Below are 18,446 nucleotides of genomic sequence, written 5' to 3'. Positions count from 1 at the left end.
CTGTCTGTATGCTACCGGCAACACAATCTGGTGCACTTCAGCCCATTTATCCTCTGCACTAACCTGCCCTGGTGTCCATTTCCTTCTTAGGATTCTATTTTTCAGATAATAACCCTCCAGAATATTCTCTGCCTCCTTTTCGGAGTATGTATCCTCATATATATCTTTTATTGTCTTGTCTTGTTGTTGCAAGTCCCTTAGCCTTTCAGGACTAAACACTTCTGTCTGACCCTCTGCCTGTTCAGGTTTTTCCTGCATCATTACGTCAAATAGGATATGCACTAACTGAACCTCAACTCAGTCATCTTTCTCTTTATTTTTTGCTTTGTACTGTGACTTATGATAGTGGGATCTGGTTACCACACAGTCTGGGAAAATACCAAGATATTTCTGTTTTAACTCCTCAGTTCACTGGTCTTCCTTGGGCTTCTCAACAACAAGGGGTGTCACTCCCATCTTGGATGCTGCCAAATCATTCCCAAGAACAAACTGAATTCCTGGAATTGACACTCTGTCAATCACCCCCACTGTAACTTCCCCAGTCTTAAGTTGGCACTCCAACCTGATCTTATATAGGGGAATGCAAAATTTTCTGTCCATCTATCCCACAAATTACCACACTCTCGGGTATTAGATCAGAAAGAGTGCATAGTCGCTCAATCCTTACTATCTGCGACTAGTTAGAGCCTGTATCTCTCAAATTTATAACTTCTTGTCCTTCTCCCCCTGTTCTTTCTGAGTACGTTTTGCCCACAGAGGCGAATTCTTTGTAGAGATCAGGTACTAACTCCATACCCAGCCCCTGCCTAGGCTGTGCACTCTCCTGTAGCTCCTCAGCTGCTCTTGGGGTCTCCTTTACCACCTTCACTAATGCCACTGGCTGAGCTTCTTTTACCACATCTTTTCCCCTAGTGCCTTTCTGTAATGACCAGCACTGTGCCTTTACGTATCCCACCTCTGGCAGTGAAAACAAGTTTTCCCAGTGCCCTTCTGAAACTACCGACACTATAATTTTCAGTGTCCCACTCCATTATAGTTAAAACACCTGAGGCCTTTCACCTTCTTTCCACCCTCTTGCGCTTCTTTAGCCTGTGGTAAATACTTGCCAGTGCTCTCTACTCTTGAAGTCATAGTGTAGGATCTTCCCTTCTCCCAACTGCTGTCCCTGACAGGATGAAATTCTGACTGGAAGCCTATCTTATGCACCAATATGTATTCATTTGCTGCCTTTCTCACTTCCTGATCTTTCTGTTCCTCCACATGAATTCTTATCATCTCTGGAAGTGTATTCTTATGCTCCTCCAGCAGCATAATCTCTCTTAGGGCCTCAAAGTTCCTATCTATCTTCAAAGCATGCACCCATCGATCAAAATGACTTTGTTTAGTTTTTCAAACTCAACATGAGGCTGACCTGGTTCCTTCTATGTGTTTCTGAATCACTGTGTATAAGCTTCTGGTACCAATTCATAAGCACTTAAAATAGCCTGTTTACCCACTTCATAATCTCTTGACACCTCATCTGACAGCAAGGCAAATACCTCGCTTGCTCTGCCTACCAGTTTAGTCTGAACTAACATTACCCAGAAATCCTTGGACCACTTTATTTGCCTAGCCAATTTTTCAAATGAAATAAAGAAAGCTTCAACATCTTTCTCATCAAAATGTGGCAGAGTTTTGACATATTTATACATTGCACCAGCTTCTTTTGTAATCTCCATCCTGTTAATATGACGTGGCTGACTAAGTCGTAACTTCTCAAGTTCAAATTCTATCTCATTTTGCTCAGCTAAGAACCTTCTCTCTCTTTCTTTTCTCTCTTTCTCTCTCCCTTTGTTTATCTTCTAACTCCATGTTCCTCAATTGTAATTTAAGTTTTCCTACCTCGACTGCACTTGTTTCTTTCTCTAATACACTTGAATGTTTGAGTAATTCCCTTACAATTTCAAATTTTGTCCTTGATTAAACCCAAATCTAACTTACTTGCTAATTCTAAAAGTATGGCCTTTTTGTTTCCTTCTAAACATCCTGGCAACTTTGAGAATCATCTTTAAATCCCAGAACCTCTTTAGCAATTTTAAGAGTCATTTCTTCCAACTAATATAATCAAGCACAAGTCACTGAAATTAAATGAATTGTCTCACCACCTTTTATTTAAAGGTCTAAGACACTAACCTGAAATATTTAAATCTGCTGGGGTTTCATACCCCCAAACTATTCAAATCTGTCTGAACCAGTTCAAATCCTGCACTGAGCCCCCAAATTGTTATGGCACAGGCTAAACCCTCCTGCGTAATTTAAACCAGCAACGCAGAAAAGATTTATCCTGTGTAGTAATTTGTGAAAATTTGAGAGGACAAGAACTATTTAAAGTAAAAATTAACAACTTTATCTCTTAAGGTTTAACAGAGAGTAATTAACTAACAACTGTTTACAACTCCTTCCTCTAACCTATCTTTTATCTTCCCTTTCTACAATACTAGTCCGATAAAACCCTCTGATTAAGGTTTACAAAAATTCAAGTTTTCCAAACCAGCCAGACATCAAATCTTCTCGTCCTCAGTCTTCTTTCCTTCTTAGGGATTTCTATTTCACAAGTCACTGATCATTAAAAGGTACCTATAAGAGAGTGCTATTTTTTGGGGAGTCTCTACATGCTGGTGGTGTGGCAGTTCTTCTTCAACTGTTCAATTTTCCCTGGGCTTATACCCCAAAAGATTCTGTCATTGGCTTTTAAGATGGTCAATTTACTAAATTCAAACTTGATTGGAGTTTGGTATTTTTCGGGGTATGATTTAAATTGATTGGTATAATTCAAATTTGTTTTTGGCATCAGGCAACCAGCTACCCTAGCTGCCAGACCACATGTTACATTGAATCTTATTCAGAACACTTGGTGCTGTCAGATAGTCCTGCTAGATTTTAACTCTCTTAAAGTTACAGGACACCCACATCTTCATAACATTACACTTTTTCCTTTTGCCTTCAAAAATAACTCATTGGTCTTTTTTTCCCAGAAAGCCAAGCTCTGCAGAGAAATCCTTTTTTTCTTATTTTCTGTTTGAGTGTGTGTCTGTGTGTTTTGAGGGATAAGCTATACTTCTATAGTGATGATGGACATTGTTGCACCTTTATTGAATATGTTTGGTTTTGATAAAAAGCTGTGATTTTGTCTACTTGTTATAGATAAGGTATTAAATTAGCCAGCTTGGTAGGGGAAAAAATGCTTTATTTTATGGTGTGACCCATGGGTAGTGGGGTAAGACTCAGTCATAAGATTGCATGGTACCACACAGGATATAGGAGGAGGAGCAAAGTCCAGTGAGTGAGATGTATTCTAAAGATTTGTCCTTGTCTTACTGCTGGCATTCGATTTAAAAATCCTTCGAAAATAAAGTGAACCATTTTTCATTGTTCAATGCAATGTCTGGAGTGTGTGTGTGTATGTGTATGTGGGTGGCATGGTGGCTCAGTGGTTAGCACTACTGCCTTACAAGTACCGGGAACCTGGATTCAATTCCAGCCTTGGGTGGCTGTGTGGAGTTTGTGCATTCTCCCTTTGTCTGTGTAAGTTCACTCCCACAGTCCAAAGATGTGTATGTTAGGTGGATTGGCCATGCTAAATTACCTGTACTGTGTAGGTTAGGTAGATTAGTTATGGGAAATACAGGGAAAAGGAGGAGTGTGTAGGTGAGATGCTCTTTGGAGAGTTGGTATGGATTTATTGAGCTGAATGGCCTGTTTCCACACTGTAAGGATTCTATAAATGATATCTAGTTGATGTTGCTTTCTGATTTTGTTATTGCAACGGTCTTAAAACCTGAAATCTAGTGTGTACTTCTTTCAATTTGGCCACTGGAAATGCAAATTAACTGTTTAAGGTGTCCGTCTCTGATGGGACACGAGAAAGGGTAATTTATTAGATTGCAAAACATTGTCAAGGCTTTTGCTGAAACCCAGAAAATAGTCTGAACAAATTAAACTAAGACTGCTGGATGCTGGAAATCTGAAACAAAACCAAAAATTGCTAAAGAACCTCAGTAGGTCAGGCAGCATCTGTGAAATAGCCTGAACATCAGTTTCATTTTTGCCCCAGATAATGCCTTTAAAAAGTAGTAATAGCTGTACATTAATGCACTTAGACAAAAGTAACTAACCGAAAGAACTGTGGATGCTGTAAATCAGAGACATTTGTTAACATTGGAAATAACGTAGTTTCTTTGGTCAAAAATAGAAATTGCTGGAAAAGCTCAGCAGGTCTGGCAACATCTATAACTGAAGAAGGGTCACTCTACTCATAACGTAACTCTGATTTCCCTCCACAAAATATAAAATCACTACCTAATATTATTCATGATGATTACAAGTTTAATACCCCAATTTCAAAGAACATATGGAACCTGTTTATTCTTGACTTAATTTTTAAAGGCACTTTATTTAAATTGTTTTATTTTTAAATAGTTTTAACTTTTTGAAAGCATGACGGTGCAGAAATACTCAGCCTGACTGGTGAATTTCTGACAATGATTTGATGTGAAATCAGCAAAACAAATGCCGATTGTCTCAAGTTGTTTTCTCTCTTACTTCCACCGCCTCCCAGTGGGGAGGAATTCATTAAGGGCATTTTCAGTCGGCTAAAGAAAATAGAAATCGTTCCCTTTAAAAAGAATAGCTGGTGGAATGTGTTGGAGGAGGTGTGTCGGAAATACCAGCTCCAGCGTTGAGCTGTTGCTGCTCTTAGTGAAGAGTTAGGAAAGCCCCCTCCCCTCCCAACAGGTCCTAAGTGGTGTTGGACTTTTGGCTAACTTGTGTTTGCCTGCATGCTGTCTCCTTGCCAACCGGCTGAGTTCGGCGTTCACTCTTTGAAGGGCTGCTTTTGCCGAGGTTTATGTGATTCACCTCTTTCGACAATCCTCGCATTTCGAAAGTCCTTCTAGAGTTTGCTTCTGTGCAACGGAAGGGAGAACAACAACACGCTGTCTAGGGAGCTGCTTCTCAGGGGTTACCTGGACGGACAGTCGGTACAGGTAAAACCCAGGCTTTACTATTTAGTCTGCACTGTGTAAAGTCCGGGCCCGGAAGCTTAAGTAAATGTTCTTATGTTGCAATAGATAAAAACTGTTACAGTCTACTATTGTCTCCCAAAAGGTTTACATTGGTTAATAAGAAATGTCTATGTTTCTCAAGTGCCTTACAAAAGAATGTTACCACCAAATATTTTCGAAATTGAAGATCTATTTTCAGAAACTGTTACAAAATAAACAATTATAATTGATGTAACTTGGAGAGGTGCTGATGAGGCAAGTCACCAATCGTGTCCATTAGCAGCACAAGTTGTGCCATTGTTAGCAAGTATATCATATCTTAAAATACTCCATGTTGTTTGAAGCTGTGCCAAGTTCTTCAATAATTAACATTTAGTTGCTTTGTGTGGGAGGCAAGAGTTTTCTATAGAATCCCTACAGTGTGGAAACAGGCTCTTTGGCCCAACAAGTCCATACCAACCCTCTGAAGAGTATCCCACCCAAACCTATTGCCCAATCATATTACTCTACATTTACTCCTGACTAATACACCACCTGTACGCATCCCTGAACACAATGGGCAATTTAACATGGCCAATTCACCTAACCTGCACATCTTTAGATTGTGGAAAGAAACCCATGCAGATGTGAGGAGAATGTGCAAACGCCACACAGACAGTTGTCCAAGGCTGGACTCAAACCTGGGTCCCTAGAGCTGTGAGGCAGCAGTGCTAACCACTGAGCCACAGTGCCACCCCTTTTCTCCCCATACCTGCAATGAGCAGTGATGGTAAGTAACAACAGGCAATATAACCAAAGGGCTTCTGGAGTCGACCTATATCTTGCCCACCAATCAATGTTTGCCCAGTGCGGATTCCACAGTACTAGTACTGGCTGGTGTTCAGGCACTAGAATAATGGCGGTCACTGGGAAACAAGTCAGATTCGTCAAAAAGCTGATCAAGATCACTATGAGCTGAAAATGTGTTGCTGGAAAAGCGCAGCAGGTCAGGCAGCATCCAAGGAGCAGGAGAATCGACGTTTCGGGCATGAGCCCTTCTTCCTGAAGAAGGGCTCATGCCTGAAACGTCGATCCTCCTCCTCCTTCGATGCTGCCTGACCTGCGCTTTTCCAGCAACACATTTTCAGCTCTGATCTCCAGCATCTGCAGTCCTCACTTTCTCCTACAAGATCACTATGAGCAGACTAAGTAGGGTGAAATAGATCAGGAGCACTGACACAAGACAGTAGAGAGACCCCTGACATCACAGGAAGGCCAAGAGAGTTGATCATTTAGTAAGTATTTTGGCTTTGTTTCTCTTTCCCCAAAGTTGAAGAGTTGGTTTAAGGAGCTTGGAAATTGGCAGCAATGTATACCATTTAGAGAAAGAACAACTCACCAAGGCTTCTTTACAGCATCTTCCAAACTCCTGACCTCCACCAAGGCAAAGGAAATGGATGTGTGGAAACACCACCACCTGCAAGTTCCGTTTTAAACCCCACACCATCGTGACTTGGAACCAAATCGCCATTTGTTCACTGGTGCTAGATCAAAATCACGGAACTTTCTTCTTAACAGCACTGTGGGTGTACCTGCTACTTGGGTTTGCAGCAGTTCAGTAGGGCAGTTAGGGATGGGCAAGAAATGATGACCTAGTCAGTGATGCCTATATCCCATGCAAGAATAAAAAAATCAATTAACCTATCAGTGTTTAAGGATAACCGAAAATGTGAGTAGCTAATGAGTATTTTTTTTTTAAAAGCTTTTTTTTATTATTTGATAGATTCGGCCAGTTATAGGAAGGATGTTATTAAGCTGGAGATGATTCAGAAAAGATTTTACCAGGATGTTGCCAGGAGTGGAAGGTTTAAGTTATAAAGAAAGGCTTTTAGGCTGGGATTTTTTTCACTAGAGCATAGGATGTTATTAGGTAACCTGATAGAAATTTATAAGATCATGAGGTATAGATAGTATTAAGGATAGTTGTCTTTTCCCTAGTCTTGATGGCTCCCATCCTACAGGCACATTTTTAAGGTGAGAGGATAGCGATTTTAAGAGGTGAGGAGCAAATGTTTTACACCAAGAATAGTTCACATGTGGAATTAATGTCCTGAGGAAGTGGTGGATCTGTGCACAATTAGAACATTAAAGTGGCATTTGAATAGGTACATGAAGGAAAGGTTTGGAGGGATGTAGGCCAAGAGAAGGCAGGTGGACTAGCTTAGTTTGAGATTATGTTTGGCATGGACTGCTTAGACCATAGGGTCTGTTTCTGTGCTGTGTGAATGGAAGGGCAGCTTTTGACCCTTAGAGTGCACAACCTATTCCACGTGTGAACTCCTGTCATTTCCTATATGCTGGGTAATCATATATACAGGAAATGTTGTTGGCTGCAGCATCTCAAGCTATGAGCTCAGTGCGTGAGCTATAGCTGGCGTCACTGCAATCTCTCCATGAGGTTTGAGACCTTGCTGGTTAGCAACTTTACAGACATGGTCACCCTGCAGCTTAAACATATGCACGGAGAGAGACAAAGGGTGATCACTAGACATCAGGAAGAAGTAGGCAGGTAGTGCAGGAGTGCATTTCATTCCCCAGCCAGTGTTTGGTTCTGAATGATAGTGCATGTGATGGCACAGTGGCTCAGTTAGAGCATGAGGAAGACCATAAGAGCAATAGTAATAGGATATTTAATTGACTGTTGTGCAGACTAGAATCAGGATGGTTTATTACCTACCTAGTATCAGGATAATGGATGACTGCAGATTACCCTGAGGGTGTGAGGGTAGACAGCCAGGAGTCATGATTCACATCAGTGTCATCAAATTACTGTAGGTAGAACGAAAGATGTGGTGCTAAAATCAGAATGTATGGGTTTTCAAAGTAAACTTTAAAAAGGAAACAGTTCCATTGATTGATTGGGATATGTTATGATGACACCATCTCTGTTAAAATGTTTTAAAAAATAAAACTTTCTATGGTGATGACATTATTTCTGATCAAATGAATACTGTGGTTGAGGCATTGCAAGCTCCAACAAGTTCAAAACAAGTCACTGATTGTTGTGTAGTGGAAGAAATTACAAGCTTAATTCCCCTTGTCTTAGTGAGGCAGAATATGTTATTGTGTAGCATCTGCCAGTGAATAAATATATCCAGTTGATGACCTCTGATTTAAAGCATAGTATACAACTGCCACAAATTCATGAGAAAATAATGGAAATTGCCAGAGAAACTCAGCAGGTCTTGCAGCATCTGTGGAGGAAAAAGAAGAGTTAATTTTTTGGGTCCAGTGATCCTTCTTGAGAACTGATAATAGCTAGGAAAAGGTGGTGTATGTGTGCTGAATACAAGGGGTTGGGGGATGGGTTAAGGAGTATACAATAAGTGGAATGCAGAGGCAGACAAAGGGATGGAGTTGGTTTTGATTTTATTGTCACGTTTATTTTGCAGTAAGAATACAATAAAATACAGTGGAAAAACTTTCATCTGTCACCACAAAATGGTGACATTTTGAATCATTTAAGAATAAGGGGGAAAAAACTGATATAGCTTGAAGAGAATTCATTAGCCCTGAACCAGTTCATCACCCTCAATGACGGCTGTACGTTATCTCGCCGGCAGCACTTCACTGGCATCTACACCAGTCCCAACCAACGTCAAAGTTGCTAATCCTCAGGCACCATCTTTGCTGCTGGGCCGATACTCCTTCACCATCACCTCCTTGCCAATTGTACCATACCAATCAATGTCAGAGTCATACCTCTCGCCCTGGGCCCACCTCACCGATATTGCCGCGATGCCCTTCAGCCGTCACTTGGCCGATGTTGCCTCTGCTGATGTAACAGCTGCTGATTCCAGGTCCTGTGCTTGCTGCAGAAAACTAAGACAGGGCTCACTCTCCTCTGGGCTGGGCCTGTTTGCAGTTTGCACCCTGGGCCCGGCACGTCCACACACTGGGCTCTCACCAATGCCATCCAAGCTCAGGACAAGGTAAGTAATTAACAATAAAAGAAAAGAGATGGAAAGGAAGAGCAGTCAGAGCAGACAATCTCTGGCAGAGAAGCTCTTCCATCTTGGATGGAAGGAGAATGGGAATCCAAGAAGAAAGAAAAGCTGATGGTGGAGTCCATGAGTAGGTGAGAATGGCCTGACTGTGCTGAAAGCAGTCCATGTGTTAACAGAGCCAGGGGTGAGGGACTGGATAAAGAACATGGGGGAAGGTGTTCACTTCTAAAAGTATTGAGATTTCTTTTGTGTCAAAGTTGCATCTTGTGGCAATGATTCTATGTGTTATGATTGAATGCAAGAAGCTGCTTGGAAGAAATTTTTTTTTGTCAATCTTCCCACCCCAACCATTTATCTTGTTCATTATTTGCCAGTATTAATTGCCCAGCCCTTATGTTTCTGGAGAAGATAGAGATGAGCCCTGTTCTTGTACCTCTGGTGTCTGTGCTGTCGGTCTCTCACAATACATTTGTTAGGGAGCTCTAGGATTTTGACCTTTTGACAGTGAAGAAACAATTATTATAATTCCAAGTCAGGGTGATGTATGATTTTGAAGGGAATATGCAAGTTACCATATTCCCATGCCAGTACTGGCCTTGTCCTTCTGGGTGGTGGACGTTGAGCTTTGGAAAGTCTACGTAAAAGTAATAGAAACTAAACAATTACTTTACGTTTTAACTTCATAGAAGAAGATGCAGAGAATCTCCCCAGAAATGCTGGGTGACTAGGACTTGTGTAAATGAAGAGCTAAAAGACATTAGTATTAGTAGAGAGGTGATACTTGGAAAAATTAGCTGATCTGATAAATCTCCCGGACCAGCTACGTTTCATCCAAGAGTGTTGAAGGAGTTGATTAGAGGGATATTGGATGCATTGGTGATTACCTTCCAATTCTGAAAGGTCCTTGCTGACTGGAAGACTGACCCTACTGTTTAAGAAGGGAGGGAGAGAGGAGAACCACAGACCTAATGGTTTCTGACATTTTCCCTCAAATTGATATTAAGTTATTATAAAGGCTCTGATAACTGAACATTTGGAAAAAGAATGTCAACATTGTGCATAGTCAACATGGATATATGAAAGGGAAATTATATTTGACAAACTTGGAGGTTTTTAAGATCTTTGTTTTAGCAGTGGCAAAGGAGAGTCGATGGCTATGGTTGCATTTAGATTAGCAGAAGGCTTTTGATAAGGTCTCATAAAGAAGGTTAATCATTAAACTTCAAAGCACATGGGATTGCAGGGAGCATTCCAGTACAGTTTAAGAATTGGTGAGTAAAAAGAGAACAGTAGGAATAAATGGCTCATTCTCTGAGTGGCAAGCTGTTTATAGTGGAGTACTGCAAGGCCTAGAGCTAGGACTGCATCAGTTCACAGCACATATATAAATGATTGGGTGTGGGAGCCAATTATAGCATTTCCACATTTGCAGATTGCCACCCAGTTTGGTGTAATGTAAGTTGAGGGCGATGCAAGGAAGCTTCAATAGGACTTGGGCAGACAAAGTGAATGGGCTAGAATATGGCAAACAAATAAACTGGACAGAAGTGTGAAATTATTCCCTTTTTAATAAGAAAAACAGGCAGAATAATTTTTATATGGAGAGAGATTGGGAAGTTCGGGTGTTCTTGTCCACGACTCACTAGAAGCCAGCGGGTATGTGCAGAAAGAATTAGGAAGGCAAATGGTATATTAGCATTCACTTCAAAGTGGGGATTTGAGTAACAATGTCTTGCTGCAGTTTTATACTCCCTTAGTGAGAAATCACCTGGAATATTGTCCACAGATTTAGTTCCCTTGTCTGCGATAGAGGGAGTGCAGTGGCTGTCCACCAAAATTAATCTGTGGGGTGGCAGGTTGTTGTTGAGGAGAGCTTGAGGAATCAGGTCTGAATTCCCTCGAATTTCATAAGTAAGAGGTGACCTGATTGAAACTTTGCAGAAATTCTTCGAGCGTGTCCGGGTGAATATAAAAGATTTTTCTCTTGCTTCATGATTCTAGACCAGGATAAGGGTTAAGACATTTAAGATGTGATGGGGCATTTGTTCATTCAGAGAGTGGTGACTTCTTGGAATTAGCAGTGCTGTGGAAGCTCAGTTATTGAGCGTATTTAAGACAGAAATTGAGACATTTTCAGACACGAGTGATTTTAAAGGATTTGAAAATTGTGCAGGAAAGTAGCATTGAGCCATGAAGATTAGCCACAATCTAATTGAGTGATGAGGGCTTGGCTCAATGAACAGATTGGTGTTCTCCTGTTCCTATGCTCCTGGGCGATTGGGGGAGTTGATGCAATGCACCATTTTCAAGAGCTTGTAGTGATGGAAAGAGTGAATTTTTCTGGTGAGTGCTGATCAAGCAGGCTTTCTTTCCCGAATGGTGTAAACTCCAGTTTGACAAGAATTCGTACAAGAAAATAATAAATATTCCATCCTCCTCCTGACTTTGCGATGTGTAACTGGAAGAAAGACATTGGGGATTCAGGATGTGAGTTACTCACTAAACAACAACCAGCTCCTGACCTGCTCTTGTAGTTGCAGGATTCATGTGGATTTCAGAGTCCAATTAAATTGCTGGTCAATAGCTTCAAAACGATGTTGATGGGTGCTAACTGAATGCCAAGGGAGGATGGAAATGCCTTCTTGTTGGGAATAGCCAAAGTCTTTTATCATCTGTCCTTGTCTCTCCCTCCCCAGCCTGGGTTGGTGACGATGAGCCACTGCCGGATCGCCACCAGCGTTTCTCCACTGGGGTCGTTTGACCTCTGGAGACTATTCCCCACCGGAAATGTATATATGTACTTTATTTATGCAACTATATAGTACATATTGATTTAAAAAAAGAGGTAAAATAAATATCATTTTATTGGTTTATATATAAAAATGACTTTCCTTTAACCAGAGAAAGGAAATATATTTTTAAAATCTTTATAATGGCAGTAAAATCTCACATTTAATATTAAATAATGAAATTTCAGTTCATTTGATAGTTATACGCTATTCCTCTAAGATATTCCAAACAATCTCTTTCGCCGTATTCAACAATTTTTTTTATTCTATCGTCTGCGTCTCGATACTTTTTAACCTTTATTTGTGGTGGGTAACCCGCTATCAGCTGTTCCATTTATAAATCATGCCCCTTTTGCACTTTCATTAACGTTCCAATACATTTCCATATGGTTGGGTGGTGAGCTCCGAGTTCAAAAGCAATTCTCCGATGAGCGGCTTCAGTGTGATTTTTGTTTTGTGCGATCTTCATCACTTATTGTTGTCTCATAGACTGACCACATATCATGGGGAAACAAAGGTGCCCTTCGGCTACTGCCACGTCTGTTGTAGAGTCCAATATAATTAAATTCAAGCCAATCTAGTATTGGTTGTAGTTCTTGAGACAAAAAATCTGTGAGTGCTTCTACGTAGTTATCATGGTCAGTAAGTGGCACAAAAGCCAAAGCAATTATCATTTTTGCTTTTAAAGCATAATCAGGATCAGTGTTGTATTGACGAGTTGCTCCAACTGCAGCAATATGTCTATACATACTTTGCGCCAAATGAAAGAAACAGCCCCTAATTCTAACTTCGGGAAAACATTCTCTCATAGCACTGATAGCTGCCTGCTCAAAGTCCCAATGGATATACTGTGGTCTGGGATTAGGTACCAAGGACTTCACCATTGCAAACATGCATACATACGTTGAACGTTGCTTATTTGGTAGAAGTATATACAATATTGGATGAACCCCATCAAGTCTTTTTGCTAAAATACAATATACCTGAGAGAATAAAATAGGGGCTATTTTGAAAGTACCATCCAAAAACAAGGTGGATTCTGCTAAATGATGTATCCAAGATTCCCTACCAAATATGATTATTCGATTACTTCCTTGACCACTATCCGCCAAAAGAAATTTTTCTTCTGCTCCGTTATCTGGCTTATATACTTTGTATCTAATTGGAATCACCAAATGCTGAAGATCAGTAGGGTTTGGTGGCACTAAACTAATATCATTCCTTTTTCGTCGAATTATTTTCTTCATGCTGCTTGTCGTCGGTAAAGATGCTAGGACTGACTGAGGGACATCAGCTACACATTCATTGATAACAACACTAGGTACTTCCTGCGATTCTTCTGCACGACGTTTTAAACTTGTTTTCACTTTCGCAACTTGGACACTTGCTGCAGAAGGAGAATGTGTGTCCATTAATTGTTTTTATCACAGTGCCACTCTTGGTGTGGATCTGTCCATTACATCGGCCCCTTTGTTCACATCACCAAAACTTAATACTTGAATCACTCTTGGATAGTTTATCAAAAATATATATCAAACCATCGTGGTAAAAGTTCTTATTTCCACGTTTACTAATAATATCTGTTTCCATACTAAAAATTCTTGTTCCAAAAACCAAAATTGACGCAGTGGCGAACTGGTGAATCGTCCTCAGTGGCCAATGGGTGGTGGTGGATCGTCCTCAGAGGTGAAAGGGCAGTGGCTAATTGGCGGCGAATGGTCCCGTCCTGCTCCAACCTAATGGCTGTTTCTGGAGTGTTTACTTGTAGAGCACCTTTCGGGTATTGTTTTTGTTAAAGGTACTTTGTTGTTCTGCTCTTTCGTGCCTTACCAATGTACGTCAGATAACATGTCAGAACACTACAAAGTCCACCCCTGTAGCTATTTTCCATTTTCTTGAGGACTTTGTTTTGCACAATTAAATTTTAAAAAGGATGAATGGCAATTGCTTTTTGTTGGAAGCTTCTCTACCTTTGCTTCACCCAGAAAATGCTGGAGTCTGATCAGCCCATTTTCATTCGAAATGCAGCACCTATTTTCAAGTATGGAGGTGCTAGTGTTGGACTGGACTGTACATAGTTAAAAATTACACAACATCAGGTTATAGTCCAACAGGTTTATTTGGATGTACAAGCTCACGGAACGCTGCTCCTTCATCAGGTAGCTAGCCTTCAGATGCTTGGGTGAAGGAACAGCGCTCCGAGAGCTTGTACATCTAAATAAACCTGTTAGATTATAACCTGGTGTTGTGATTTTTAACTATTTTCAGATAGACTAATTATGATTTTAAAACAAATTGTAAAGGGGAAATTAAAAAAAATCAGACATTGGGCCGAAAGGTTGATTTTCTTTTTAAAGGATCGGGTGAAGAGTTTAGGCTTGAGAAGGAAATTCTAGGAAGACAGACCCAAGCATCTGAAGACTTTGAAATCGGTTATTAATGGAATAGGATAAAGATACAGGGAATTTAAGTTATAAAGAAATTATGTAAATAGGACAAGGTGTCTTCATAGACAATGACTTTCCTTTTGAAGAAGACATGAGGATCTTTAATAGTATAAGGTCTAAAGACTATGGTTTTGTTTCAGTTTTATTAAGAAGTAAACTGTATTCCATTCCCCATCACTTTCCACTTAATAATGTATATGCAATAAAAAGCTTACATTTAATATTCTTTGGGAAAGAGCTGACTCATAAAAAATTGTGCAAAATCTGATTTTAAGCATTTTTTTTTTTAAGAAATGATTTGACAGTGCCTGCTTAGCACTTTTTTTGTAGTTTACGAAATGTGAAGGTTTTGTCCAGAAATGGTACTTTTGGCCGAAAGATTTTTTAACAGCACCCTGTTTTGTTAGTGCAGCAATCTCATAATTCAAGTCAATCTTCCTGATTTGCTGTCCTCCTTTTCCAGTTGGCTGAATATTGGATGACTTTATTGATACAATTACTTGCAGAAAAAGTTTCACTGAGGTAATGTAGTTTAATATGGTTTTGCAATTTGCCTCTTGAATGATGCTGTGACCTCCCCACCTCCAATTGCTTCTACTATTCTCACCACCATTACTTAGCGCTAGTGTTTTTAACTTCATTGCAGTCTCCAGCAAATGTGAATGTCTGGAGAAAAGTTATAATTCCTGGATGCGGAACAAGACCTAACGATAATTAGTTAGGAAAAGGTGTCATCATCTGATGTGTTTTGATGAACCATTTTTAAAAATTAATTATTATTATTCTTTTACTGCCAACATGTATATTAGGTGCCTGTCATGCCCATCATTGTCTGGAGCACCGTACCCTGGCACCAAGGGTAGGCTTGTTAACACGAGCCCATATCTAGGCTGTATGGTTTTCTGAATCGATTCCGTGTCGCTGAAAATTCACAGGATCTTAAGCATTAGGGATAACGTTGGTCTTGAGATTTGTTGTGAGAATGGCTGGTTCCTGTTATTGAGGAAGTTCCTCAGTGGGTTGATGAGCTTCAGCCACTTTCCACTTGCTTCCACAACAAATCTGAGCAATTTGGGATCGAGGGCCCCTGCTAATTCCTTTATTTGCAAGCCATGATGTTGATACTTGCAACATAATGCGATGTTGATCAGGTGGGTCAATGGGCTGGGGAGTGGCAGATGGAGTTTAATTTAGATAAATGTGAGGTGTTGCATTTTGAAAAGACAAATCTTAGCAGGACTTATACACTTAATAGTAAGGTCCTGGGGAATGTTGCTAAACAATGTAACTCCACTTTCAAGGTTCATAATTCCTTGAAAGTGGAGTTACAGGTGGATAGGTTAGTGAAAAAGGTGTTTGGTATACTTTCTTTTATCGGTCAGAGTATTGAGTATAGGAGTTCGGAGGTCATGTTGCGACTGTACAGGACATTGGTTACACCACTTTTGAAGTATTGCATGCAATTCTGATCTCCCTGCTATAGGAAGGATGTTGTGAAACTTGAAAGGATTCAGAAAAGATGTCCAAGGATGTTGCCAAGGTTGGAGGGCTTGAGCTATAAGGAGAGGCTGAATAGGCTGGGGCTGTTTACCCTGGAACGTCTGAGGCTGAGGAGTGACCTTATCGAGGTTTACAAAATCATGAGGGGCAGAGATAGGATAAACAGACCAGGTCTTTTCCCTAGGGTGGACAAGTCCAGAACTAGAGGGCATAGGTTTAGGGTGAGAGGGGAAAGATATAAAAGGGACCTAAGGGGCAAGCTTTTTCACACAGAGGGGTGTGTGTGTGTGTGTGTGTGTGTGTGTGTGTGTGTGTGTGTGTGTGTGTGTGTGTGTGTGTGTGTGTGTGTGTGTGTGTGTGTGTGTGTGTGTGTGTGTGTGTGTCTGGAATGAGCTGCCAGAAGTATTGAGTAGGAAGGGTTTAAAGGAATATGGGCTAAATACTGGCAAGTGGGACTAGATTAATTCAGGATACCTGTCAGCATGGACGGGTTGGACCGAAGGAACTGCCTCCATGTTGTATCTCTGTGACTCTATGACATAAGCCCACCCTGATTGATGATGTCACTTCCGTCCCCATCATGGTCGCTTCCACAGGCACTTCCGCCCCTCTCAATTCCTCATGCACCACACGTGACATCATTCTGCCCCAACATCATCGCTGATGTCACACGCTCAGTGACTTCCGCGCCCCCCCACTGCTGTGTTTGCCACCACTTCCGCCCCCACCAACACCACTCACCTGCATTCTGCTGACATGCCCCCCACAGATCCCACTATCACCAATACCCCCCCCAGAATCCTGAGGAGAACACCACCCCTCCTCATGACTCCACTCCCATTCCCCCCCAACACCACACTCACACACCAGTTACCAGTTCCGCCCCCACTCCCAGATCCCAGCCCTGCCGAGTTTTCACCATCCCTCCAGACCTCCCCCTCACTGAGGACGAACGATCAGTCCTTAGCAAAGGACTCACCTTCATCCCCCTCCGTCCATGCATCAATGGATTTAATACACGACGTGACGTCGAACACTTCTTCTGCCACCTCGGCCTCCGAGCTTACTTTCACAATCAGGATTCCCGCCCACCTTCAACACACTGCATCCACCTGGACACCCCGTGCTGGCCTATTACCCGCCCTCGACCTCTTCATTTCCAACTGCCGCCGGGACATTAACCACCTCAACCTGTCTACCCCACTCCAACCTCTCACCCTTACAATGTGCAGCCCTCCAATCCCTCTGCTCCAAAACCGACCTCACCATCAAGCCGGCAGATAAAGGGGGCGCAGTGGTAGTCTGGTGCACTGACCTCTACACCGCTGAAGCCAAACGCCAACTCGAGGACACCTCTTCCTACTGCTCCCTCGACCATGACCCCACCCCCCCCATCACCAAACCATCATCTCCCAGACCATACAGAACCTCATCACCTCAGGAGATCTCCCATCCACAGCTTTCAACCTCATAGTTCGGGAACCCCGCACTGCCCGGTTCTACCTCCTTCCCAAGGTCCACAAGCCTGACCACCCTGGCCGACCCATTGTCTCAGCATGCTCCTGCCCCACTGAACTCATTTCTACCTAACTCGACACTGTCCTATCCTCCCTAGTCCAGGAACTCCCCACATATGTTCGAGACACCACCCATGCATTCCACCTCCTCCAAGACTTCCATTTCCCTGGCCCCCAATGCCTCATCTTCACATGGATATCCAATCCCTCTACACCTCCATCCGCCATGACCAGGGCCTCCAAGCCCTCCGTTTCTTCCTCTCCCGACGTCCCCAACAATACCCTTCCACTGACACTCTCATTCGTCTGGCTGAATTAGTCCTCATCCTTAACAATTTCTCCTTCAAATCCTCCCACTTCCTCCAGACCAAAGGGGGAGCCATGGGCACACATATATAGGCCCCAGCTATGCCTGTCTCTTTGTTGGCTACGTAGAACAGTCCATCGTCCGTAATTACACCGGCACCACTCCCCACCTATTCCTCCACTACATTGATGACTGTATTGGCGCCACCTCATGCTCCCGCGAGGAGGTTGAGCAATTTATCAACTTCACTAACACATTCCACCCTGACCTTAAATTTACCTGGACCATCTCTGACACCTCCCTCCCCTTCCTGGACCTCTCCATCTCCATAAATGACGACCGACTTGACACTGACATTTTTTACAAACCCACCTCTTCCCACCCTACCTCCTGCGAAGATTCCATCCCGTATTCCCAATTCCTCCACCTCCGCCGTATCTGCTCCCAGGAGGACCACTTCCACCACAGAACACACCAGATGGCCTCCTTCTTTAGAGGCAACAATTTCCCTTCCCACGTGGTTAAAGATGCCCTCCAACGCATCTCGTCCACATCCTGCACCTCCGTTCTCCGACCCCACCCCTCCAACCGTAACTAGGACAGAAAGCCCCTGGTGCTCACCTTCCACCCTACCAACCTTCGCATAAACCAAATCATCTGCCGACATTTCCGCCACCTCCAAACAGACCCCACCACCAGGGATATATTTCCCTCCCCACCCCTTTCCGCCTTCCGCAAAGACCGTTCCCTCCGTGACTACCTGGTCAAGTTCACGCCCCCCCACAACCCACCATTCCCATCCTGGCACCTTCCCCTGCCACCGCAGGAATTGCAAAACCTGTTCCCATACCTTCCCCC

At 42.3% G+C, this 18,446-nt stretch overlaps 1 protein-coding gene across 4 annotated transcripts in view; it reads left to right on the top strand.

Annotated features, from left to right (window-relative positions):
- Window positions 1-4,709: 4,709 nt before the first annotated feature.
- The window catches only part of LOC122559556 (rho GTPase-activating protein 8-like), a 108,783-nt gene continuing 95,046 nt past the window's right edge, over window positions 4,710-18,446 (top strand). For 2 of the 4 annotated variants that reach the window (XM_087997390.1, XM_087997389.1), the window contains exon 1: window positions 4,710-5,024. The gene's annotated coding sequence lies outside the window, so the exon portion shown is untranslated. The remainder of the gene's footprint in view (window positions 5,025-18,446) is intronic. The other 2 variants (XM_043709223.2, XM_043709222.2) reach the window with 1 other exon arrangement.

The sequence above is a fragment of the Chiloscyllium plagiosum genome, unplaced genomic scaffold, assembly GCF_037043375.1.
Source record: "Chiloscyllium plagiosum isolate Xiang-an unplaced genomic scaffold, Cpla_swu_hap1 HiC_scaffold_19, whole genome shotgun sequence".
NCBI lineage: Eukaryota > Metazoa > Chordata > Chondrichthyes > Orectolobiformes > Hemiscylliidae > Chiloscyllium > Chiloscyllium plagiosum.
The sequence above is the reverse complement of the archived record's forward strand: the minus strand, read 5'-3'. Positions and strand labels throughout refer to the sequence as shown.